The 26,151-nt window shown below is 39.5% G+C and overlaps 1 long non-coding RNA gene across 2 annotated transcripts; it reads right to left on the minus strand.

Moving 5' to 3' along the window:
* Positions 1-3,747: 3,747 nt before the first annotated feature.
* Positions 3,748-26,077, minus strand: LOC114110055 (uncharacterized). 2 transcript variants are annotated; one of them, XR_003586437.3, is made up of 3 exons: positions 25,964-26,077; positions 14,643-14,809; positions 3,748-12,036 (listed from the first exon to the last, which is right to left on the minus strand). It is a non-coding gene; the product is annotated as an uncharacterized LOC114110055 (long non-coding RNA). The 2 variants fall into 2 exon arrangements; XR_003586440.3 differs by having other exon boundaries at positions 14,638-14,809.
* Positions 26,078-26,151: the final 74 nt, after the last annotated feature.

Consider the following 26,151-nt stretch of genomic DNA (forward strand, 5'->3'; position numbering starts at 1 on the left):
TTTTACAGAGGGGAGAAATGGAGACAATGGTGTTTTCCTCAAGGTCTCACTGATAGTAAATTGCAAAGCTGGAATTCAAATCTAGACAATCTGGATCCAGACTCCACCCTTTGATCCTCCAGCTGTACTTAAACTCACCTGCTGGCTCTGCAGCCCTTTCCCAGTGTTGAAGCTGTCCAACCATAGCTCTTTCTGAGCCTCATAACGAGCTTATTCTGAGGAAAAGGAAAAGAAAGATCTCCCTGTCAAAGGTTAGCTCAGTATTCAGGGTGGCCCCAGAAGGACAACGCAGGGTTTGTGGGCCACATCCCAGGTTAGGGCAGAGTGTAAGAGCAAAGGCAGCAGACATGTAGAGGGCTGTTGGGATAAGTTGTTGTTTAGTCACTGAGTCATGTCCAGCTCCTAAGCGACCCCACAGACTAGCCTGCCAGGCTCCTCTGTCCATGAGATTTTCCAGGCAAGAATACTGGAGTGGGTTGCCATTTCCCTCTGCAGGGGATCTTCCCAACTCAGGGATTAAACCCAAGACTCCTGCTTTGGCAGGCAGGTTCTTTACCACTGAGCCACCAGGGAAGTTGTGGGATGAGTCAGTAGTCCTCAATATATCAGACTCATTAAACACTTGATGACACCTATTTTGTCATATCCCCCATTAGGCATTCAAAGTCAGGTAGGACACCAACAAATACTCTTTGTGCAGAGCTGCCCTGTGCAATGTAGGAAGTCCAATCTCTCTGGTCCCTGTCCGTTCAGTGCCAGTAATGTTCTTATCAAAGTGACAGCCATAAGTGCCCCTTCAAATGCTCCCCATTTCCAATAAGAGCACTGAGATGGTTCATTCTGTGCTGAGCATCCCACAGTATGCAAAGCCTTCAGGTATGATCCAGACACAGGAGCCACAGGCAACTCATCTGCACTTCCCTGGAGTATACCCCATATCTTTATGTACCTGGCCTAGAAGCAATTCCCAATTCCTGGGGGCATGCCTTAAGTTTCCCCGAAACAAGATGTCTCTGTTTCCTTCACTGCTTGTTTCACAAGCCATCAATTCAATATATTAAGAGATTCTGGGCTCATCCATGTTGTTATAGATTCATTGAAGGCTGAGTCCCAAGAAACAAAAATTGGAAGCAAAATGTTTGCATGACCCTTTTACAGGAAATAGTTAACTGGCTGGAGTGTTGAGGTGAGCTATAACTGTGCATAGATTTTTAAAGAACAGCTAAGGCAGAAGCACCCCCAGAGGTAACCAAAATAAGAAAACTGGTGAGCAGTTCTACACAAAAGTTCTTGAAGACTGTCAGAAATTAGAGACAAAATATAAATGCCAAATCTCCATGACACAAGCAAACATTAAATGAAAAAAAAAAAAAAAGGATCAAAAGTCAGGAAACAGATGGAGATGGAATTTAAGAGTTAGCAGGCCAGGAACATAAGAGTAGAGATGATCTGGGATGACAGACTGCTGTATGTTTTGGGCTCATTATTATTGCTTAGTGCTGATGTTGCACAAATCTCTCAATATACAAAACACTGATGAGTACATTTTGAAAGGGTAAATGTTATGGTGTGTGAATTATATTAAAATAAATCTATTTTAAATATATGATTAAAATAGATGAAAATTTAAGAAGAAAGAGGCTTCCCAGGGGCTCAGTGGTAAAGAATCTGTCTACCAATGCAGGAGACATGGGTTTGATCCCTGGGTTGGGAAGATCCCCTGGAGAAAGAAATGTCAACCCACTCCAGTATTATCGCCTGGGAAATCTCATGGACAGAGGATGCTGGTAGGCTACAGTCCATGGGGTCCCAAAAGAGTCAGACATGACTAGGCAACTCAGCACACACACAAGAACAAAGAATGTGTACCTAGTAATCTTAAGGTTCTTAGATGTTATCACAAAATGTATATACATGGAACTGAAGGTGAAACGGCATCTCCAGCCAGGGCTTCTAGCAGTCACAGGTCATGACATGATCTAACAGACCAGCAGAGGATAACGTACACTAATTTTCTTTATCTGGAAAGTGTGTGTTACTCTCAGATCTTCCCAACCCAGGGATCAGAACCAGGTGTCCTGCATTGCAGCCAGATTCGTTACCATCTGAACCACCAGGGAAACCTCTTCATCTGAAAAGCAGGAGCTTGTCACCCTCTGGTTTGAAAGTAAGAATTCGTTTTCTCCTGTGTGCTATTCAGAGTTATTAAGAATATCAAATAAGTATTAAAATCATATTCTATGAATTTAATGATATGATTCATATAAAATGCTTTCTTTAAATAATCTAAAATATGTTCTTGTTCTACAATTATTTTTAAACACACATGTGTTGTAGTTGATGAATGTCTCCATTGATTTTTATTTTTTCTTACCAGTATGAAGCTGAGCCATGTCACAAGGTACTGAAGCCAGTAACTTCAGACTTGGCTTAGGTCTAAGCAGAGCACAAACAGATATTAAAATAAACATATAATGGGTATTATTAAATCATGTTTAGCTTATGGCTAATTTTGTGGTAGATGGTATCTATCATTATTTGTTCCTGTGTCCAAGAGCATTCAAAGTTTGTTGAAAACCTCTGCAGAGTAAAGGAATGGGGACATGTAAACATAATTAAATAAAACAGTGATTCTAACCTCCTCTTTGGATGTGTACCAAAGAATTGGAGAAAAACAACACCAATTGACACTGAAACATTTAACAAACATGTATTCAGTGTACTGTTAATTAGTCTTCAAGGTGCATTTTCAATGTTCTTGAACTCAATATAATTAAAATGAAGTGAAAATCAGAAAAATAGAATAAACAATATATCCTTGGCCACAACATTTGTTCTCTTTTCCATTTAGTTGGCACTCAGTAAGTGATTATTCAAGAATTCTAGTTAAAGATGTAATGCATTTGTCCATTAAAAGTATGTATTGGGACCTCCTTGGTGGTCCGGTGGTTAAGTCTTTGCCTTCCAGTGCAGAAGATACAGGTTCAATACCTGGCTGGGGAGCGAAGATCCCACATGCCTCACAGCCCAAAAAACAAAACATAAAACAAATGCAGTAGTGTAACAAATTCAATAGAGACTTTTTTTCAAGTACATATTGAATCCAACCACATGCAAAGACTGTGCCAAGAACTGGGGTTATACAGGTCCCAACTTGTACACAGTCCTTGCCCCCACTGGGCTATGAATCCGTTGGAAGACAGTATGTAAACCTACAGAGCTAATTGTAACATACTGTATGAGGATCATGACAGAAACATCCATAGAAAGAAAATTTAACACAGTGGGGTTAAGAAAGAATAGCAAGAAAACTTAGAAAGACTTGGGAGTAAGACCTGAGCCAGGCATGACATAGAAGCTGTGGGCTTCCCTGGTGACTTATACAGTCAAGAATCTGCCTGCAATGCAGGAGACCCAGGTTCATCTGCTGGGTTGGGCAGATTTCCTGGAGAAGGGAATGGCTACCCATTCCAGTATTCTTGCCTGGAGAATCCCATGGACAGAGGAGCCTGGCATGGGGTTGCAAAAGACTCAGACATGATTTACCAACTAAGCAAAAAAGCCAGGTAAAAGGCAGATATGGCAGCTGGAAGCAGGAAAAAAATCCAAAACAAAGGAATAAAATTAAACGAGGAGTAGAAAAAACAAATAGCATAGTGAAAGGGAGTTTGCTAGCAACTGGATTATGACGAACATATTGTTGGGAAGTATTGGGAGCAAGGGTGACAGAGGCAGAGGAGCCATGTGTGCATTTGAGAAGTTGGCCTTTAGTATTTTAACAGATTATACATCATTAAAAGATGTTATAATGGTTATAATTTTCTGTGCTATACAACATATCTTTGTTACTTATCTATTTTATACATAGTAGTGTATCTCTTAATCTCATTAGTTCAGTTCAGTTCCGTCACTCAGTCACTCTTTGTGACCCCATGAACTGCAGCATGCCAGGCCTCCCCGTTCATCACCAACTCCCGGAGTTCACTCAAACTCATTTCCATCGAGTCAGTGATGCCATCCAGCCATCTCATCCTCTGTCGTCCCCTTCTCCTCCTAATCCCCAATCCCTCCCAGCATCAGTCTTTTCCAATCAGTCAACTCTTCACATGAGGTGGCCAAAATATTGCAGTCTCAGCTTTAGCATCAGTCCTTCCAATGAACACTCAGGACTGATCTCCTTTAGAATGGACTGGTTGGGTCTCCTTGCAGTCCAAGGGACTCTCAAGAGTCTTCTCCAACACCACAATTCAAAAGCATCAATTCTTCAGTGCTAAGCTTTCTTCACAGTCCAACTCTCACAGCCATACATGACCACTGGAAAAACCATAGCCTTGACTAGATGGACCTTTGTTGGCAAAGTAATGTCTCTGCTTTTTAATATGTTATCTAGATTGGTCATAACTTTCCTTCCAAGAAGCAAGCATCTTTTAATTTCATGGCTGCAATCACCATCTGCAGTGATTTTGGAGCCCCCCCAAAATAAAGTCTGACACTGTTTCCACTGTTTCCCCATCTATTTCCCATGAAATGATGGGACCAGATGCCATGATCTTAGTTTTCTGAATGTTGAGCTTTAAGCCAACTTTTTCACTCTCCACTTTCATTTTCATCAAGAGGCTTTTAGTTCCTCTTCACTTTCTGCCATAAGGGTGGTGTCATCTGCATATCTGAGGTTATTGATATTTCTCCTGGCAATCTTGATTCCAGCTTGTGCTTCTTCCAGCCCAGCATTTCTCATGATGTACTCTGCATATAAATTAAATAATCAGGATGACAATATACAGCCTTGACATACTCCTTTTCCTATTTGGAACCAGTCTGTTGTTCCATGCCCAATTTTAACTGTTGCTTCCTGACCTGCATATAGGTTTCTCAAGAAGCAGGTCAGGTGGTCTGGTGTTCCCATCTCTTGAAGAATTTTCCACAGTTTATTGTGTTCCACACAGTCAAAGGCTTTGGCATAGTCAATAAAGCAGAAATAGATGTTTTTTTTCTTGAACTCTCTTGCTTTTTTGATGATCCAGTGGATGTTGGCAATTTGATCTCTGGTTCCTCTGCCTTTTCTAAAACAAGCTTGAACATCTGGAAGTTCATGGTTCACGTATTGCTAAAGCCTGGCTTGGAGAATTTTGAGCATTACCTTACTAGCATGTGAGATGAGTGCAATTGTGCAGTAGTTTGAGCATTCTTTGGCATTGCCTTTCTTTGGGATTGCAATGAAAACTGACCTTTTCCAGTCCTGCGGCCACTGCTGAGTTTTCCAAATTTGCTGGCATATTGAGTGCAGCACTTTCACGCATCATCTTTCAGGATTTGAAGCAGCTCAACTGGAATTCCATCACCTCCACTAGCTTTGTTCGTAGTGATGTTTTCCGAGGCCCACTTGACTTCACATTCCAGGATGTCTGGCTCTAGATGAGTGATCACACCATCATGATTGTCTTCATTGTGAAGATCCTTTGGTATAGTTCTTCTGTGTATTCTTGCCACCCCTTAATATCTTCTTCTTCTGTTAGGTCCATACCATTTCTGTACTTTATCGAGCCCATCTTTGCATGAAATGTTCCCTTGGTATCTCTAATTTTCTTGAAGAGATCTCTAGTCTTTCCTATCCTGTTCTTTTCCTCTGTTTCTTTGCATTGATCACTGAGGAAGGCTTTCTCATCTCTCCTTGCTATTCTTTGGAACTCTGCATTCAGATGCCTATATCTTCCCTTTTATCCTTTGCATTTCACTTATCTTCTTTTCACAGCTATTTGTAAGGCCTCCCCAGACAGCCATTTTGCTTTTTTGCATTTCTTTTCCATGGGGATGGTCTTGATCCCTGTCTCCTGTACAATGTCACAAACCTCCATCCATAGTTCATCAGGCACTCTATCTATCAGATCTAGGCCCTTAAATCTATTTCTCACTTCCACTGTATAATCATAAGGGATTTGATTTAGGTCATACCTGAATGGTCTAGCGGTTTTCCCTACTTTCTTCAATTTAAGTCTGGATTTCGCAATAGGAATTCATGATCTGAGCCACAGTCAGCTCCCAGTCTTATTTTTGCTGACTGTATAGAGCTTCTCCATCTTTGGCTGCAAAGAATATAATCAATCTGATTTTGGTGTTGACCATCTGGTGATGTCCATGTGTAGAGTCTTCTCTTGTGTTGTTGGAAGAGGGTATTTGCTATGACCAGTGCATTCTCTTGGCAAAACTCTATTAGTCTTTGCCCTGCTTCATTCCATATTCCAAGGCCAAATTTGCCTGTTAACCCAGGTGTTTCTTGACTTCCTACTTTTGCATTCCAGTCCCCTATAATGAAAAGGACATCTTTTTTGGGTGTTAGTTCTAAAAGGTCTTGTAGGTCTTCATAGAACTGTTCAACTTAAGCTTCTTCAGCATTACTGGTCAGGGCATAGGCTTGGATTACTGTGATATTGAATGGTTTGCCTTGGAAATGAACAGAGATCATTCTGTTGTTTTTGAGATTGCATCCAAGTACTGCATCTCAGACTGTTTTGTTAACCATGATGGCTACTCCATTTCTTCTAAGGGATTCCTGCCCACAGAAGTAGATATTATGGTCTTCTGAGTTAAGTTACCCATTCCAGTACATTTTAGTTCACTGATTCCTAGAATGTTGACATTCACTCTTGCCATCTCCTGTTTGACCAATTCCAATTTGCCTTGATTCATGGACCTAACATTCCAGGTTCCTATGCAATATTGCTCTTTATAGCATCGGACCTTGCTTCTATAATCAGTCACATCCACAACTGGGCATTGTTTTTGCTTTGGCTCCATCCCTTCATTCTTTCTGGAGTTATTTCTCCACTGATCTCCAGTAGCATATTTAGCACCTACCGACCTGGGGAGTTTCTCTTTAGGTATCCTATCATTTTGCCTTTTCATACTGTTCATGGGGTTCTCAAGGCAAGAATACTGAAGTGGTTTGCCGTTCCCTTCTCCAGTGGACCACATTCTGTCAGCTCTCTCCACCATGACCCACCTGTCTTGGGTGGCCCCACACAGCATGGCTTAGTTTCATTGAGTTAGACAAGGCTGTGGTGTGTGATCAGATTGACTAGCTTTCTGTGATTATGGTTTCAGTGTGTCTGCCCTCTGATGCCCTCTCACAACACCTACCGTCTTACTTTGGTTTCTCTTAACTTGGACTTGGGTATCTCTTCATGGCTGCTCCAGCAAAGCGCAGCTGCTCTTTCTTACCTTGGACAAGGGGTATCATGCCTAAATCTCACTTCCCCTTCCCCATTCTCTCTTTGTACTGGTAACCACAAGTTTGTTTTCTATATTGATGACTCTGTTTCTGTTTTTCTATACATAATCCTTATATTTTTTTTCAAGTTCCACATGTAAGTGTTATCATAGTGTATCTATCATTCTCTGTCTGACATTTCATTAAATGTAATATTCTCTAGGTCTGTCCACATTGCTGCAAGTGGCAGAATTTCATTCTTTTTATGTCTGAGTAATATTCTGTTTTATACACACACAACATATGGGCTTCCATGGTGGCTCAATGGTAAAGAATCTGCCTGCCAGTTCAGCAGATGCAGGAGATGCACATTCTATCCCTGGGTTGGGAAGATCCCCTGAAGAAGGAAATAGCAACCCACTCCAGTATTCTTGCCTGGGAAATCCCATGGACAAAGGAGCCTGGCAGTCTACAGTCCTTGGGGTTGCAAAGAGTCAGATACAAGTGAGTACACACATCACAACCACCACATACTTATATACCACATCTTAATTCATTTGTCTGTGGATGGACACTTGGGTTGCTTCCATATCTCAGTTATTGTAAATAGTGCTATAATGAACAGTGGGATGCATGAATCCTTTGAATTAGTGTTTTTGCATTTGTTCTGGTTATATACCAAGGAGGGGAATTGTTGGATCATATGGTAGTTCTATTTTTTTTTTTTTTTGAGAAACCTCCATACTGTTTTCCATATTGACTGCAGCAATTTACATTCCCACCAACAGTATACAAGGGTTCCCTTTTCTCCACGTTCTTGCCAACGTTTGTTATTTGTAGACTTTTTGATGATAGCCATTCTGACAGGTATGAGATGGTATCTCATTGTTTTGACTTCATTTCTCTAATAATTACTGATGTTGAGCATTTCATGTGACTGTAAATAATTTGTATATCTTTTTTGGAAATATGTCTACTCAGACCTTTTGCCCATTTTATGATTGGGCTGTTTCTTCACATTGAGTTGTCTGTTCATGTATTTTGGATATTATCCCCTTGTTGGTCATATCATTTGCAAATAACTTTCCCATTCTGGAAGCTGTCATTTTGTCATTCATTTTTGTCATTGCTTTCCTTTACTGTGCGAAATCATTTAAGTTTCATTAGGTCCCATTTATTTATTTTTGCTTTTATTCCTTTTGCCTCAGGAGACAAATTCAAAAAATGTTTCTGTAATTTATGTCAGTCAGTGTTTTGCTTGTGTCTCTTTTAGGCTGTTTATGGTTTCGGGTCTTACATTTTAGTCTTTAATCTGTTTGGATTTATATTTGTATATGGTGTAAGAAAATGTTCTAATCTTACTATTTTATGTATGGCTGTCTAGTTTTGCCAATGCCACTTGTTAGACTGTCTTTTCTCCATTGTTTATCCTTGCCTCATTTGTTGTTGCTTTATTGTTCAGAGGGTGCATGGGTTTGTTTCTGGGCTGTCTTTTCTGTTCTGTTGACCTATATATCTGTTTTTGTGCCAGTACCATGCCGTTTGTTATTCAATGTGCAACCCTATGTCTTTTTATTGGGGCATTTAATCATTGACATTTAAAGTAACTATAGATAGATATGTAATTAATGCCATTTTATTACTTTCTTTACAGTTGTTTTTGTAGTTCTTCTTTATTCTGTTTCTTCCCTTGCGGTTGACATTTTTAGTGTATGATGATGCTCCTTCTTTTTTAGTTCTTGTATATCTGTTGTAGGTTTTTGATTTGTGTTTATCTTGGGGTTCATAAATGATGACCTATATTTACTTATTTTAAGCTGGAGTCATTTAAGTTCAAACAATCCTGAATGATCTCCATTTCTTTCCTCTGCTCTCCGACATTGTGTTTTTGATGACTGCTGGGGTCCAGCCCCCGCAGGATCCAGGGGAACCTGAAGGAAAAACGGCGTCGGCGATTGATTTAGAGAGAGATAAGGAAAGAATATTATAGATGAGAAAATAAAGGAGAGAAAGAGGCTGATATTCCTTGGTTTACATAGAAAGCCAATAAAACTTCAAGACAAGAAGTTTGCCCTGTTCATGGAGGCCACAGGTGCCTTCCCGGTCTCCCGAGGGAGTGAAGACGCAGAACGTCTTCCCGTTCAGGTCTTAGAAACCCGGGCAGATAAGTGAACACAGGGAGCCTCTATGTTCCAAGAGATCAGCCTGAAAAAGAAAGTAACAGAGAAAAAAAAGAAAAACACGGGGTGACCAAGCTTTTTCAAGCGAGGCCCATTGTTTTTATTTTCAAAAGGGTCTTTTATACCTTTACTTGTACATAGAGGGAAATGAAAGATGCAAAGTCATACAGAGTCAGCCCAAACATTACACCTGTTTTGTCTTTATCGAAACCAGGATTTTTTCTGCAAACCTTTCCCATAAACAATATTGTGTACATTATCTTCTGGCCTTGAAGGCCTGTGAACATTTTATGACCCTCTTTTGATAGAGGCTTTTGAACCAGAAAACTTATTTTCCCTTGGAATGTTTTTTCTTATATTTCTAATCTATGTCAGCCTCAAAAAGTATTAAACAAGTTACATTTCTCATGGAGTAAAGGTGCAGTGAGTTACAAGAAAGAACCAATTAGCTCAAAAGTCTGATGTGGTTAATTTCAAGGCTACACTTGTTTTTCTTACTTTCTAACTATGTTAACTAATGCATTCCCAGGTGCACAGTGGATAAGAGATATGGGAACTTAGCAAGAAGCACTGGCCAAATAATGAAATCCTACATTAACACTACTCTAATAACTTTTAACTCTTTGAAAGGCTCTATGTTTTAGGCTTTCCATGCCTCTCACAGTTGGGAGGATGTAAATAATCACATGCGTAGCTGCAAGAGTCTGGATATATCTGCCAAGCAAGCTAAAATGCTAACAGAGGGGTTTTGATTGGAAATATTCTTTTCATGTCCAGAAGACTTATTAGCTATAGCCCTAGGTTGATTTTCTCCAGAGAAAGGTGGTCAGGAATAGCCCCCTGTTAATGTCAGAGGAGTTGGTGAAAGTCATGAAATAGTAAAACAGACAGATTCTGGTTTTGGGGTAGATGTTCGAGAAAGCCTAGGGAGCCCGTTGAGTTCTGAAGCCTTGCTTAACAGTTCTCTTCCACATGACTTTTGTCATGGGTGGGATCTCCTGTGGTGGCTCCCAGCAGATGACATATTTTATAACTTTATGTTTATCCCTTAACTGTTTATTTTAGTTATAGCTATTTTTACTTTTTTTTGTTGTCTTTCAATCTTCATACTGGCTTATTTGGGTGGTTGATCCTATCATCTCTATATATTTGCCTTTCCTAGTGGGATTTTCCCTTTTCTATAGATTCTTCCTTCTTTTCCATTTAGAAAATACTTTTTAACATTTCCTTTAGGGTACATTTAGTATTGATGAATCCTTGCTTTTCTTTGTCTGAGAAGTTCTGTATGTCCCCTATTCTGAATGATAATCTTGCTGAGTAGAGTATCCTAGGTTACATGTTTTTCCCTTTTAGCACTCTGAATATATCACACTATTCCCATCTTGTCTGCCAAGTTTCTGCAGAGAAATCAGCTAATAGCTTATGGGGATTCCCTTGTACATGACTTTTTTTTTTTTTTTTTTGGTCTTACTGTGTCTAGATTTCTTTAACTTCCACTATTTTTATTATGATAAGTCTTAATGTGGGTCTGTCTGGGTTCATCTTATTTGGGACCCTCTGTACTGGCAGCTATCACCTTGCTGGAATGTGGAGCTGGAGATGAAGAGGCTAGAGCTGTTATGCAGTGTGAGGCACATCTTTCCATCTGCTCAGCGGCCATCACTACCTTATTAGGGGCAGGGTCTGATCCCAAGTTGCTAGAGCAGAAACCCTGTGAGTTGGGCCCAAGCTTGCTCTGTTCCCTTTAAAGGTATATTTTTCCTTCTTCTTATACCAGGACCCTTGTCCTGGAGATGGAGAGTGCTGAAGCAAGTGGGGCCCATGTGCAGACAGAGTACATATGCTCTATCTGTGCAGGAACCCACGGCTCTGCTCAGGAGCTGTGCAGGAGTGTGCAGGAACCCATGCAGCTCTGGATGTAAGTTCCCTTTGTCCCTCACTGACTGTGATGCTCCAATTTCTGCCATCTCTGCCCTGTCATGGAACTGCCTCACAGGGCAGGTGAGGCCTGTGTGGATTCCCTGCATGTGTGCAAGGTGAGCTATTGTGGCGCAGCCCCATCACAGATCTGGGCTACTTCTGAGGCACTCCTTGAGTAAACACAAGCAATAGTCACCCCTACCCAAAACAGTCTCTGTCCTGGGACTGGGCCACCTCTGCATCCCATGGTCATGTCTTACTGGGTTGTGGTCATTCTGGATCCAGTGCCATAACATGACATGAGTGAGTAGGGCCTTAGCATTCACTTGGCCTGGGCTGGAGGACGTGTAGCATAGTTGTGGAAAACCCGGTGGTCACTAGAACAGACCTCTCTCTGTCCAGCCTCAGGGGCCAGCCAGCATGTGAAGACTCCTCATGAATGGAACCCAAGCTTCCCACAGCCCTTTTGTTTGTTTCAGTGTCTTCCAACCAGCCAAGGAGGCTTGTCTCCCTTGTGGAGATTCCCAGGACTAGAGGCCTCCCAGGGGCACAGGTCCCAGCTCAATCACTTTCCTCCCCTTTTTACTCAATTTTTATTTCTTACCATTTTGGTCGTACAGAAGTCCTACCAGTTTTCAGTAACAATTATTCATCATGTAGATGTATCTTTGATATGTTCATGGAGGAGTTGAGTTCCACGTCCTGTTACTCTGCTATCTTGATCTGAACCTGAAAGATAGAGAAATTTTGAGAAAAACTCCTGGTTTCTAACTAAGTGGATTATGGTACTACCAGTTAAGACAGGGAACATACAAGAAGGTACCTAAGGTAAAATCAGTTTTGTTTTAAGTCTGTTGAATTTGGGATGCCACAGTCATACCCAAATGCCAATATCCAATAGCTAACCAAGTTCATGAATCTGTAGTTGAGGTCAGAGATCTCTGTAGGAACTAGAGTTTGGGGAATTTTGTATATGTGGGTAATCATTAAAAACATTTTCAAAGATGAGATTATCCATCTAATTTTAACAAATAATTTGCTACTATGGAACATGGGCATTTAAGTGTTGTGCAAGAAATGTAAAAGAGACAAACAACTGCAAAAGTGTAAGAACCAGAATGATGTGATGTCAGGGAACAGAAAGCCAAAGAGGATGCGTAAATAAAGACAATCATTTTCAGTGAATTTGGAAATACAGAGGACATTGGTAAACTATGAATCATTGCCACAGAGAGTTGGCAAACCAAGGCAGATTATAAGTAATTGAGAAATAAATGGAAAATAAGATAGCAGAAACAGTTTTTAGTTAAGACATGAGAAGAGACTCTATGGTGGATACAGGGAAAAGTAGTGACAACAGATTATTTTTGGATGGGAGGGATAAGCCTAAATTTTGGCTAAGGGAAAGAAAGGAAAGAAGGGAAGAAGAAATTGAAGACATAGGAGGCAGACATTTCAAAGGGATGGGAGTAGAAAATTTAGATGAATTGCCAGGACTGAAGAAAAGGAGATGGGAGGAAGACAAATGGTTCCTGATACATGTTATCAATCCAGAAAGGTACAGAGGTTGGCACAGTGTACTGACACAGGTTGGTCAGTTAAGATGGATTTGGCTAGACAGTCTGCAATACCTAAATTTCACATATGCCCAGTCTGGAATTGTTTGCTTTGCATTTAGTAAGTACAATCTTGAAATTAGGAATGAATTCAACTTTCTCTTCTATCCCGCACTTGTGTGGGTATGTGTGTGTATGTTTGAGTATATGTTTCTTCTCTTCTGTATTGGTTGAGTCTTCATAATACATATGGATTATTTTCACAACCAGAAAAATATTAAGAATGTTGCTATTAATATTGTGAACATAATAAGAATTAATGGTTGAGAGAAGTTGAACAGAAATATCTGACTAAATTCAAAGGGAGGGCCATGGACAGAGTTTCTTTCTTGTTGCATTAACTCAGAAAGCACTAGACCCACAGGTAACATACTGAATCAGAAAAAATATATACAAACATTGAAAGCAAAGCAACTCTATCTATTCACTAGAAATTACTAGACTTATTTTTTAAATTTTTTTTACTATTTGCTTTTAGAACCTATAAATAAATCCATTTCTGGTAGTCTGTGTCCCTAAGATTTAAAAGTAACCACAGTATAATTATGGTAGGAAGCAATATACTATGAGGATTAAACAAGAATAGAAATAGATTAGCAAAACTTTTAATAGTTGTAATATGTTTGTATGTGTGTGCTTAGTCACTCAGTTGAGTCCAACTCTTTGCAACCCTTTGGACTATAGCCCACCAGGCTCCTGTGTCCATGGGATTTTTCAGGCAAGAAATACTGGAATGGGTTGTCATTTCCTTCTACAAATATGTTTGTGAGTATTTATAGTTGAGTTGCTGATAAATCAGATTTGAAAGCTAATTGACATAGTTGGCAAAATCATTTTTCATATTGAGTCATCAGAAAACATATTCAATGGCTCTATTACTGTGAATTATACACTGAATTACATTTCCAGTATTTTCCTTGTCTATTCATGAACATTTATGTTTTCCTCTGTATATTAAAAGTTTATTTTAGCCAGTTCTTTAAAAGTTGGAAATTGTTGTGCATTGTTAACATATCAATTTTAATGAGTTGATATTTTTAAAATATTGATTCTTCTTATCCAAAATCATTGCTTATAGTTCCTATATTTTACAACATTCATTAAAATTTCACTCTTTTTCATAAAGGTTTTATCAATTTTTTTGTTAAATATATTCCTAAATTCCAAAATTGTCCCCATTGTGCATAGTATTTTTTGTAACTCTTGCTTTTTCAAGGACTGGTGGAGATGACATTGCTTGAGAGAGGCAGAAAACAAAGGTAATGAGTGCATTCATAGATACAAAAATTTTAAATAAGTATATTACATATTGCTTGAAAAAGACAGATGGTACAGCAGTTACAAAGAACCTAGGATAGGAGTGTGACTCTGATATTCAAGAATCAGATTGATGCCACTGACTGCTGTAAAGTAAGAGTAAGAGAGCAATGGGAGGTGATGTTCAAGTTGCCAGATCATGTAGTTCACTGGCTTTGACTGTGCGAAGACTGATAGAATAAAACCAAGCAAGTCGATAGTTCTTTAATGAGGTACCCAGAGAAAAACTCTTGATGACTCAGTGTACTGCTAATCCCCTCTGCACAGAGCAGGAAAGATCTGTTCAGTTTCTTCTTGGCTTTTCTATGTGAACTCTGGCTTCCAGGAATAATCCAGTCCAAGAGTTAATGGTTCTGCATCAGTTGTCCACACCATGGTGACCATGAAACACACTGACCTCACCTACACACAGACTCCTGCAGGCATCAGCATCTGTTTGACTCAGGAGAAACAGACACATAGCAGTTGATGGTGGAGGATAGTGAGCTATCTTCCTGTCATCACCTTCACAGAATTCTTGCTCCACAAGAGCAAATTTCTTGACCAAATTCCATTCTCACTTTCCTATACTGCAAAGAAGATGACAAAAGAAAGAAATTAAAATGAAGCTATTTCTACATCCCAATAGATAGCATTTATTACAAGAATTAATATGATAGTTTACAATGAATTTTGTGTACCTGATGATATTTTTCAAAGAACAGTACTTTATTATAGACAACTGACAAACCAACAATCCGAAAAAGCTGTATAACACAAAGCTGTCACTGGATTTTTCACAGAGCTATCCAAGGCTATGGAAACATACTTTCCTGAAACGAGTATGAATATAATCAAAACAACTAATATCTTTTCAGCACTTATTGTTTACTGTATATTATGTTAAATACTTCAAACAACTTTGGATGGTAAGCTTTATTAATATTTCGTTACTCCAGAGGAAGACATAAATAGGAGCACCCACACATCAAGTAGCAGAGCTGGTCTTGTCTAACTGCAAGTCCAGGGAACCTAACATCTACTCACTGTTTATAAAATCACCCAAAAAGGTGGAAGTACCCAAATCTAAATGACATAGGACACTTGTAAAGACATAAAGCTATATTACAAAACTCAATTCCAGTTGACCTGTTAAGACTGCAAAAGGAGAGTGGTTCAAAACTTGTTTGGACTTCAAGTCTGGTGGTCCAGTGGCTAAGATCCACACTCCCAATGCAGGGGGCCTAATATCTATCCCTGGTCAGGGAACTAGATCCCATATGCCACAACTAAAAGATTCTGCATGCCTCAGCGAAAATAGAAGATTCTGTGTGCTTCAGCCAAGACCAAGTGCAGCTAAAAAAAAAAGTCTTGTTTCCAAGGACAGGAGCTTCTGTGAAGTAAGTACTCTAACACTTGAAGATATGAGGGGCACACTTTTATCTTTCATTCAACCATCAAACAAAATGAAAGACATTTTTCTGTCTGGAATATTTGTCACTAAGCAAAGATCAAGACTATCAGATGGAACAATTAATACTTTGTGTTTTTAAAGTTCATTAAAAAATAATAACTTTCATATACCAAGAAATTGTGGCATTCTTTTTCAAATTTTAAGTGATTTCATTTGGCATTTATTTTGCTTTAATGTTCCCTTCTTCTAAATGTTTTCTATATCTGCTATCTATACCAAGTAGAGATCATTTTTACCTGTTACTAAAATAATCATGTCATGATATATTGGTTCATAATAAAAACAAACTATAAAAACACGTTTTACTGAAAACAGCTGAAAATTTTAACATCATACCACCACAGAAAATTATTCACTATTACTATGACCATATTATTTGAAAGCATGTAAATACAGTGTTATGAAAATGTAGAATAATTTTTGATTTCAAGAATTTCTGAGAATTCCTGGAAATTCCAATCTGTCATTCCTGAATGATGAATGTTAATATCAGTTGGGGATTTGGAAACATTATTCTGGATCATCAGCTTTCACACATTTAAAGCAGCAGATCCCTTTTATAAAACAAAATCTACCTTGGAAACCGAAGCAAAGATAAAAATGAGGCTCTGGCTATAGGAGATAGCAGAAAAAAGAGATGTGATTCTGATATGACCTTTGTGGCCAAACTGCTGAGTGACTTGAGGGTCATTGCTTTTATTCCTCTAAGTCTTGGTTTCCTCATGAGTAAACTACAGTTGATATAGCTCTTCTAGACACCAGGCATGTTGTGGGAGACAGTTGAGTTATTGGGGCAGGAGAGCTTTGCAAACCCAGGATGCTATTAGGTGCAAAGCCAACAAAGGATTTCTATACTACTGATACAACCCTTATAACATGGGACTGATAGGAAAAGCAATGACTAGTGCCCCAGACTCAATACCATCCTGGCTACTTTCCAAGGCTTCTCCCTCTCTCTGCTTGTGCCTTTCCCTTTTAAGGGCTGAGGGTGTGGAGAGAAGGGAACCCGTATACTGCCCACTGCTGGTGGGAATGTAAATTGGCACAAAAACTAAGGAGAACAGTTTGGAGCTTCCTTAAAACACTAAACATAGAGCTACCACATGACCCTGCAATCCCACTCCTGAGCATATATCTGGAGAAAAACATAATCTGAAAAAATACATGCACCCTAATCTTCATTGCCAACAAAGGTCCGTCTAGTCAAGGCTATGGTTTTTCCACTGGTCATCTATGGATGTGAGAGTTGGACTGTGAACAAAGCTGAGTGCCAAAGAATTGATGCTTTTGAAATGTGGTGTTGGAGAAGACTCTTGAGAGTCCCTTGGACTGCAAGGAGATCCAACCAGTCCATTCTGAAGGAGATCAGCCATGGGATTTCTTTGGAAGGAATGATGCTAAAACTGAAACTCCAGTACTTTGGCCACCTCATGTGAAGAGTTGACTCATTGGAAAAGACTCTGATGCTGGGAGGGATTGGGGGCAGGAGGAGAAGGGGACGACAGAGGATGAGATGGCTGGATGGCATCACTGACTCGATGGACGTGGGTCTGAGTGAACTCCGGGAGTTGGTGATGGACAGGGAGGCCTGGCGTGCTGTGATTCATGGAGTTGCAAAGAGTTGGACATGACTGAGCGACTGAGCTGAACTGAACTGAATGTTCACTGCAGCATTATAATAGGCAAGACCAGGAAGTAACATAATTTTCCGTTAACAGAAGAATGGATAAAGAAGATGTGGTACATATATACAATGGAATATTACTCAACCATTAGCAAGAATGAAATAATGCCATTTGCAGCCACATAGATGGACCCAGAGATTATCATACTGAGTGAAGTAAGTCTGACAGAGAAGGAGAAATCTCATATGAATACTTATATGTGGAATCTAAAAAGAAATGATACAAATGAACTTACAAAACAGACTTAGAAAATGAACTTACGGATGTGAGGGGAGGGATGGAGTGAAGAGATAGTTAGGGAATCTGGAACGGACATGTATACACTGCTATATTTAAAATGACAACCAACAAGTTCCTACTATATAGCAAAGGGAACTCTACTGAGTGTTATATGGCAGCCTGTATGGGAGTTTGGGGTAGAATGGATACATGTATATGTATGGCCGACTCCCTTCCCTGTTCACCTGAAACTATCATAACATTGTTAATCGGCTATACCCCAGTACAAAATGAAAGCTTAAAAAAAAAATAAAATGGAGTCATCCTATAATTAGTTCAGGTCAGGCAGTAAAATAGAAAAGTATACCTCTCACCACCTAAAAGTTATCGATTATAAAATAAGGAGTGTTATTTATGAGGGATTCCATATTTCACTGAAATGGGGGCCAGAAGGTTGTATTTCAGTCTGGAACTGCCATGAGATCCAGCGGAATGTGCCAGTTCCCCTCTTGACTTTGAAGGTCAGGAGGGCTTGGATGACTCCACTTTTCCACTCAGAGGATTCATGGCACCTCATTCCCTGGCTGAACTCACACAGAAAAAAGGAATCAGTGGTGTTCATCTGTGTCTGCAGTGCTCTTGTTAAGTGGAGCTCTGACATTGCTCAGGTCAGGGAGCTCTTTTTGCAAATAATAACTATTTACTAAAAAGTAATTGTCATGTTTACTTTCCATAACCTTGATACCAGCTTTTTAAAAAATATTACTACTTGTAAAAGCAAAAAATGCTTGCTAAAATAAACTTTAACAAAAGTATATAAAGATGAAGTTTCTTACACCCTCCAATCCTATCCCCCAGTATTTAATCATATACTTCCAAACTTTTCTCTATGTTTATTCAAATATACGTGTGTGTATGTGTCTGTGTGTGATTTAGCAGATTTTTGTTTGTTTGTTTTCTTAGGGAGAAGGGGTGCTTGTTTATTTGCTTCCTATTTTTCCATGAGGCCATTCTGTATTTTGTTTTTTTAAAAAAATATATATTTATAGTAGGCAGTTTCTAAGTCAGTACATTTTTATAATGACTGTTCTATTTTGTGGATATACCACAATTTGTTTCTACATTTCTGTATTGATGAATACTTGGATCTTTATACCGCTCTGCTATTAAAAATGATACTGCAAGGACAAAACAACTCAATTTCAGTGAGCACCATATAGCTTTCAACAGAAAAATTTGCTCAGGAAAGGCTGTCTGCTCTAACCTCTCCCAGGATACTGCAGGCCAAGAATTAAATTTTTAGCTCCAGGGTACTCTCTCTCTTAAAGATGTAGTTTCTAAGTTGAGGGCATTAACTAAGCCTCAGCTTTCCTGTTTGTCTCTTGAATGCCAAAGGATATTACATGGCAAAGTGATAAAGAACAAGAGAATGACTGTAGTGCACTCAACTTTTTAAATGTGAAAACACATGATTGGTATAATTTACTGTCATCACATCAACATTAACACTATCATCACCTTATCAGTATTTGGAGGCAAACTCTTTCCATGGTCAAAGTTTTGGATCTAATATAAAGTCTTGCACTAAGAGATGAGTCTCTCTATTCTCGTCTCAAGTTAAACTGCTTGGGGCTGGATGCATGTCTGGAATCTTCTGTACAATGTATTTGACAGGTGTTCTTTGAAGCTTCTGGAGTGTAGTAAGAATTAGAAAGTGACTGAAAATATGTCATCCTCCCCTGCAAATTCTAGTCCTTATTTTCAGCTCTAACACACTGAGATACAAAATTACTTCTACATAGTTCAAATACTCTAAGATAACTGGGTATCTTTTCCTTATTCCCAAATCTAATCTTTCTTCTGGACTAAACATCCTCTGCTCTTCAAACAAAGTCATATATCTGCCGGGGTCCAGCCCCGGTGGATCCAGGGTGATTCGAAGGTGGGGACGGTGTCAGCGTTCTTGGAAAAATACATATTTAATTACAGATATATAGAGAGATTAGAAACAGATAGTGTAGTGGGAAAATTAGTGGAGAAAAAGAGGCTGAATAACTTGGTTTACATGGAATAGCATCCATGCTCCAGATGGGAATTCAGCCAGAAAAATGGGGAGTAAGAAAGAAACGACATGGGGGAATCAGTCTTTCTGGAAACTGATACAATTTCTTTATTTTGGGGTTTGCTTATATACCTTTTGTTACACATAGGGATGAATACAGAGTCACGCTGGGGTCAGCAGTCCTGACCTTCATCAAAATCAGGTGCTTCACATAAATATATTAAAAAAAAGGTCTTAGGGATATTACATCATCTTCTGGCCTTGAGACCTGCTGACACTTTATGATCCTTTCTTTCTGATAACCAAAAAACTTATTTTTTCCAAGGGTGTTTTTTCTTAAACCAGGCACCACCCTCCAAATAAAGTTACATTCCTATAGGGTGAGGGTGTAGTGAGTTACAATCAAGAAAGGAATTTATTTAACCCAGGGTTAACATGATTAATCTTAAACGTTAATACTTATTTCTCCTATATGCTTAAAGGTTAATACTTATTTCTCCTATACATTAGTTACATTCATTATAAGGGCAGGGAATATGGAGATTTAGCAGCAAACATCAGCCCAACAAATGAAAATCCTTTCACCAATGTTCCCCTTAAGATCTATTTAGCCTTAAGATAGTGATAAAGTTACATTTTTACATAGCAAGGACACAGTGATTTATAACAAAGTACAGTGATCTATTACAAAAGAGAAAATTCATTAACTCAAAAAGTCTAGTATTGCTAACCTTAAAAACTACTATATTTCCTTTCTATATTCCAAATACATTGATTAATATATTCCCAGGTGCCTAAGGATACGGAGGCCTGGTGGCAATCATTGACTCAACAATGAGAAAAAGCCCTATGCTAATTAAGACTTTCAAAATACTCCAAAACTCTCTGCTATTTATGGTTAAGAGGTAGTAAACAATCACTTGCATAGTGGCAGGAGTATGGATAATCCTGTCACACAAGCTAGTCTGTCAGCAGAGAGGTTTGACCTGAAACACCTTTGTCACACCCAGGGTAGGGAATTAGCAGAAATTATTGGCACAACAAATGAAAAACCCTTCACCAATATAATTCCTAACCAACCCACTATACTAATAATTTCCAACTCCCCAAAAGAATTTGCCTTTAGTAAGTCTAAAACATCTCGTGCCTCTCAGGTTGGGAGGCTGTAAACAACCACATGTGGCCGGACGAACCTATACAGGTGGGCTAGATAACCTTCAGAGGAGTCTGTAAGCTGAAACACTCTTGTCACGCCCAGGAATTTTTATTGCCTTGGATCTGCACGTTTACTCCTTCTCCGAGAGAAACGGTTATGGGGGAGAGCATAAAACAGACTCTGGTTTTGGGGTAGATGCTCAGGAACAGGGGGTTTCCTGGGGCTTGATCACGCCTTTGCGTATGCCAAGCCTCCTTCCTCATGACCTTTGCCATGGGCGGAGTTCCTCACGCTGGCCCCCGGCATATATCCAGACAAACTCTAAGATGACTCTTTAAAATACTTTAAGTTCTACAAACCTATTTGAGATGAGGTCCCAGGAACTAAGTGATACTTCAAACACATTCTGAGCACTGCAGATTATAGTAAAACTAGGTGCCCTTCCTTGATTGGACACTGGATATCTCCTAATGGAGACTGAGTTTACATCAAGACACAGGAGAAGGCTAAATCATACTGAGCACGGAGTCTACTCAACCATTTAGATTTTTATTTACTTTGCATAAATGCTAGAAGCTTACCAATTAGGGTTTTATTTTTAATAGCTATCAACTGATATAATAAAAAGGGCAGTGGACTTAAAGTCAAAATATCTGGATTAAATCCCTGCAAAAATATTCATAAAGTCATTCAACAACATAGAGCAAACTTATAAATGTATTATTTAAGTCTCTCAGTTTAAGTTTTCTCATGTTTAATTTGGGCTTGATAAAGGTTAAAGATGAAGTAAACTTGAAGTTTCAAAAGTAATTTATAAAGAACTGTGTGATCATTAAGTATTATTTTTAAAAAACTTAAATGAGAACATTCATTAATTCTTTTTAATTCCATCATGTGAGTTTTGCCCAGCTATTTCTTTGCTAAGAAACATTTGATAAGAGAGAGAGTTAGCAATTATATTAAATATGACTGTATGTGTGCTAAGTTGCTTCTGCTGTGTCCAACTCTTTACGACCCAGTGGACTGTAGCCTGCCAGGCTCTTCTGTCCATAGGATTCTTCAGCCATGAATACTGGAGTCAGCTGCCATGCCCTCCTCCAGGGGATCTTCCCAACCCAGGGATTGAAACCGCATCTCTTACATCTCCTATATTGGCAGGCAGGTTCTTTACCACAACACCTGGGAAGCAATTTAAATATATGTAAACCAAAACTCCCCTTCATGGATCACAGTCTTGTGGCGAAGGGGCTTGCATAACCCAATGAAGCTATGAGCCATGACATGCAGAGCCATCCAAAATGTACAGGTCATAGTGAAGAGTTCTGACAAAATATAGTCTACTGAAGGAGGGAATGGCAAACCACTCCAGTATTCTTGCCATGAGAACCCCATGAACAGTCAAAAAGATATGTCACCAGAATATGAGTCCTCCAGGTCGGAAGGTGTCCAATATGTTACTGGGGAAGAGCAGAGGACAATTATTAATAGCTCCAGGATGAAGCAGCTGGGCTAAAGTGGAAATGCTTAGTTGTGGATATGTCTGGTGGTAAAAGTTAAATCTGATGCTGTAAAGAACAATATTGCATAGGAACCTGAAATGTTAGGTTCATGAATCAAGATAAATTGAAAGTGGTCAAACAGGAGATGGCAAGAGTGAACATCAACATCTTAGGGATTAGTGAGTTAAAATGGACAGGAATGGGCGAATTTAAGTCAGATGACCATTATATCTACTACCGTGGGCAGGAATCCCTTAGAAGAAATGGAGTAGCCCTCGCAGTCAACAAGAGTCCAAAATCGAGTACTTGGTTATAATCTCAAAAACGACAGAATGATCTTGGTTTGTTTCCAAGGCAAGCCATTCAACACCACAGTAATCGAAGTCTATGTGCCAACCACAAATGCAAAGAAGCTGAAATCAAATGGTTCTGTGAAGACCTACAAGACCTTCTAGAACTAATACTAAAAGAAGATGTCCTTTTCATATAGGGGATTAGAATGAAGAAGTAGGAAGTCAAGAGATAACTGGAGTAACAGTCAAGTTTGGCCATGGAGTACAAAATGAAGCAGGGCAAAGCCTAACAGAATTTCATCAAAAGAACACACTGGTCATAACAAACACACTTTTCTAACAACATAAGAGATGATTCTACACATGGACATCACCAGATGGTTGACACCCAAATCAAATTGATTATATTCTTTGTAACCAAAGATGGAGAAGCTTTATACAGTCAGCAAAAACAAGACCAGGAGCTGGCTGTGGCTCAGATCATGAGTTCCTTCTTATAAAATTCAAGCTTAAATTGAAGAAAGCAGGGAAAACCAGTAGGCCATTCAGCTATGACATAAATCAAATCCCTTATGATTATACAGTGAAAGTGATAAATAGATTCAAGGGATTAGATCTGGTAGACAGAGTGCCTAAAGAACTATGGAGGGAGGTTTGTAACATTGTACAGAGATAGTGACCAAAACCATTCCAAAGAAAAAGAAATGCAAGAAGGCAACCTCAGTGGTTGTCTGAGGAGGTTTGACAAATAGCTGAGGAAAGAACAGAAGCAAAAGTCAAGGGGAAAAGGGGAAAGATATACTGAATACAAGAATGCAAGGAATACTAAAGGAAATTACCCATCTTGAAGGGAAGTAAAAACAGACAAAACTCCTTATCTATAAGAAGAAAATGAAGAGCACATTATTACATATTTGTGAATAAATGTGAAAACTATTTTTCACCTGTTAATAATTATAAATGACAACTGACTGCCTTAGAAAAACCTAACATTAAATTCCATAGTTTATAATTTATGTGCAGGTAAAACACTATAGCAATGACATACAGGATTGAGGCACTGAAAAGTGCTTTGCAAATTTCTTAATTTTATGTAAATTTTAAGTCTAAGCAGACTGTGGTAATGTAATAAAAAAAAAACAGTAAAAAGAATAATACAAAGAGATGTAGCTAAGGAGCACTGAAAATAGGATTTAGGACTACACTAGAGCCTTTGACTGTGTGAATCACAATAAACTGTGGAAAATTCTTAGAGATGGGAATACCAGACCACTTTACCTCCCTCCTGAGAAATCTGTGTGCAGGTCAAGAAGCAACAGTTAGAACCAGACATGGAACAACGGACTGGTTCCAAATTGGGAAAGGAGTATGGCAAGGCTGTATATGGTCACCTTGCTTATTTAATTCATATGCAATGCACATCATGTGAAATGCTGGGCTGGATGAAACACAAGCTGGAATCAAGATTGCCAGGAGAAATATCTATAACCTCAGATATGCAAATGACACCACCCTTATGGTTGAAAGTGAAGAGGAACTAAAGAGGCTTTTAATGAGGGTTAAAGAGGAGAATGAAAAAGCTGGCTTAAAACTCAAAATTCAAAAGAGTAAGGTCATGGCATCCAGTCCCATCACTTCATGGCAAACAGATGAGGAAACAATGGAAACAGTGAGAGACTTTATTTTATTGGGCTCCAAAATCACTGTAGATGGTGACTGCAGCCATGAAATTAAAAGATTCTTGCTCCCTGGAAGAAAAACTATGATCAACCTAGACAGCATATTAAAAAGCAGATACATTACTTTACTGACAAAGGTGCATCTAGTCAAAACTATGGATTTTCCAGTAGTCATGTATGGATGTGAGAGTTGGACCATAAAGAAAGCTGAGCACAAAAGTATTGATGCTTTTGAACTGTGGTATTAGAGAAGATTCATGAGAGTCCCTTGAACTGCAAAGAGATCAAACCAGTCAATCCTGAAGGAAATCAGTCCTGTATATTCATTGGAAGGACTGATGCTGAAGCTGAAGCTCCAATTATTTGGCCACCTGGTGCGAAGAACTGACATTTGAAAAGGCCCTGATACTGGGAAAGATTGAAGGCAGGAGAAGGGGACAACAGAGGATGAGATGGTTGGATGGCATCACCGACTTGATGGACATGAGGTTGAGCAAGCTCTGGAAGTTAATAATGGACAGCAAAGCCTGGTGTGCTGCAGTTCATGGGGTTACAAGGAGTAGAAAACGACTGAGCGACGGAATTGAACTGAAAGTACGATTACTACAAAAAAAAGAGAGAATTTTTCGTCCCCTGAAGGATCTGAATTGGATCATCACCAGATCAGGAATTTCAGAAAGACATAGGTTTCATCATTACTTTTCCTCTCAAAACTTGGGATTTGGGGCATATGCCTTACTTTCAACTGTTTCTTTATCCCTCCCCAAAGCAGGATGTTCCATGAGACATGTTTCACTCTTGAATTACTGGGGCTCGTTCATGTGACCACCATGGATGTTTGCATTAATAAACTCCATTTCTGAATCACTCTCATGAATTCAAAACAAAACTAACAGGTAGTATCATATTTAGCTGTAGTTTTTGACACCACTCCGTTTTATGCTTTCAATCTAACATTATTTCAGTATGTGGCTAATGTCCCATGTAATTACTACAGAGAGATACAATAAGAATTTAAAAAATCTATTTCGCACGCATGATTGCAAATACCATACATAAAAGAAAGATGGAAAATTCCAGTACTCCACTCCCATATGCTTTCCCCTAACTAAACTTCTCCCTTAGTGGGGGCACTGCCAAGCTCTCTTTAGAATTTAATCTAACTTACTTTTGTCCAGTTCTGTTTCTTTACAGTGTCAGGGACCCCCAGTTCCTGTCGGTGGGTTGTTTTCTTCCCCGTGGACCACAGACCTGAACGTCTGTAGTTTGAAAACAATACTTGTGCCTAACAACAGTAGTTAACAAATGCCATTTTTCTCTCAGAAAACATAGGCAACTCAGCTCCTCCATCGCTCTCTCCTGGCACCCCTTGCTTCCTCCCTCCAACATCAAACTGGCCTCCTCCAGCCCTGTGGAAAGGAAAACAAATGCCTGGGCCCCGCGCCCCAGTGTTTCCAGCCAGCACTGCATCGCCAAAGCCAAGTCTCCAAGCCAAAGGGTTGGGGGGGTGGGACAGATGCAAATTAACAGGGTTCTTACGAAAGAATGTTTTTTTTTTTTTTTTTCTTTTCCTTCCTGGACTCCGAAATCTCTGTCAGGAAGCCCTGCCTCACAGGTTCAAGAAAATGCCTCTCGGATTACAGGCCGCCGTCGACTTGCTCTTATCTCTTTCCTCACCTCACAGGAGAGCGGTGACAACTAATTCTTCCTCATTTCCTGCGCCTGATGTTTTTACTTGCTAGCAGGCTCCAAGCCGCGGCCGCGCCTCCAGGAACCGCTGACCCCGACTGCGGAGCTCCCAGCGCAGGGGCGGGGCGGGAGGGCACCCCGGGAGGGTCCCTGCTCGGACCCCGCCCCCGGCCCGC

Source organism: Ovis aries, chromosome 1 (assembly GCF_016772045.2).
Source record: "Ovis aries strain OAR_USU_Benz2616 breed Rambouillet chromosome 1, ARS-UI_Ramb_v3.0, whole genome shotgun sequence".
Lineage (NCBI taxonomy): Eukaryota > Metazoa > Chordata > Mammalia > Artiodactyla > Bovidae > Ovis > Ovis aries.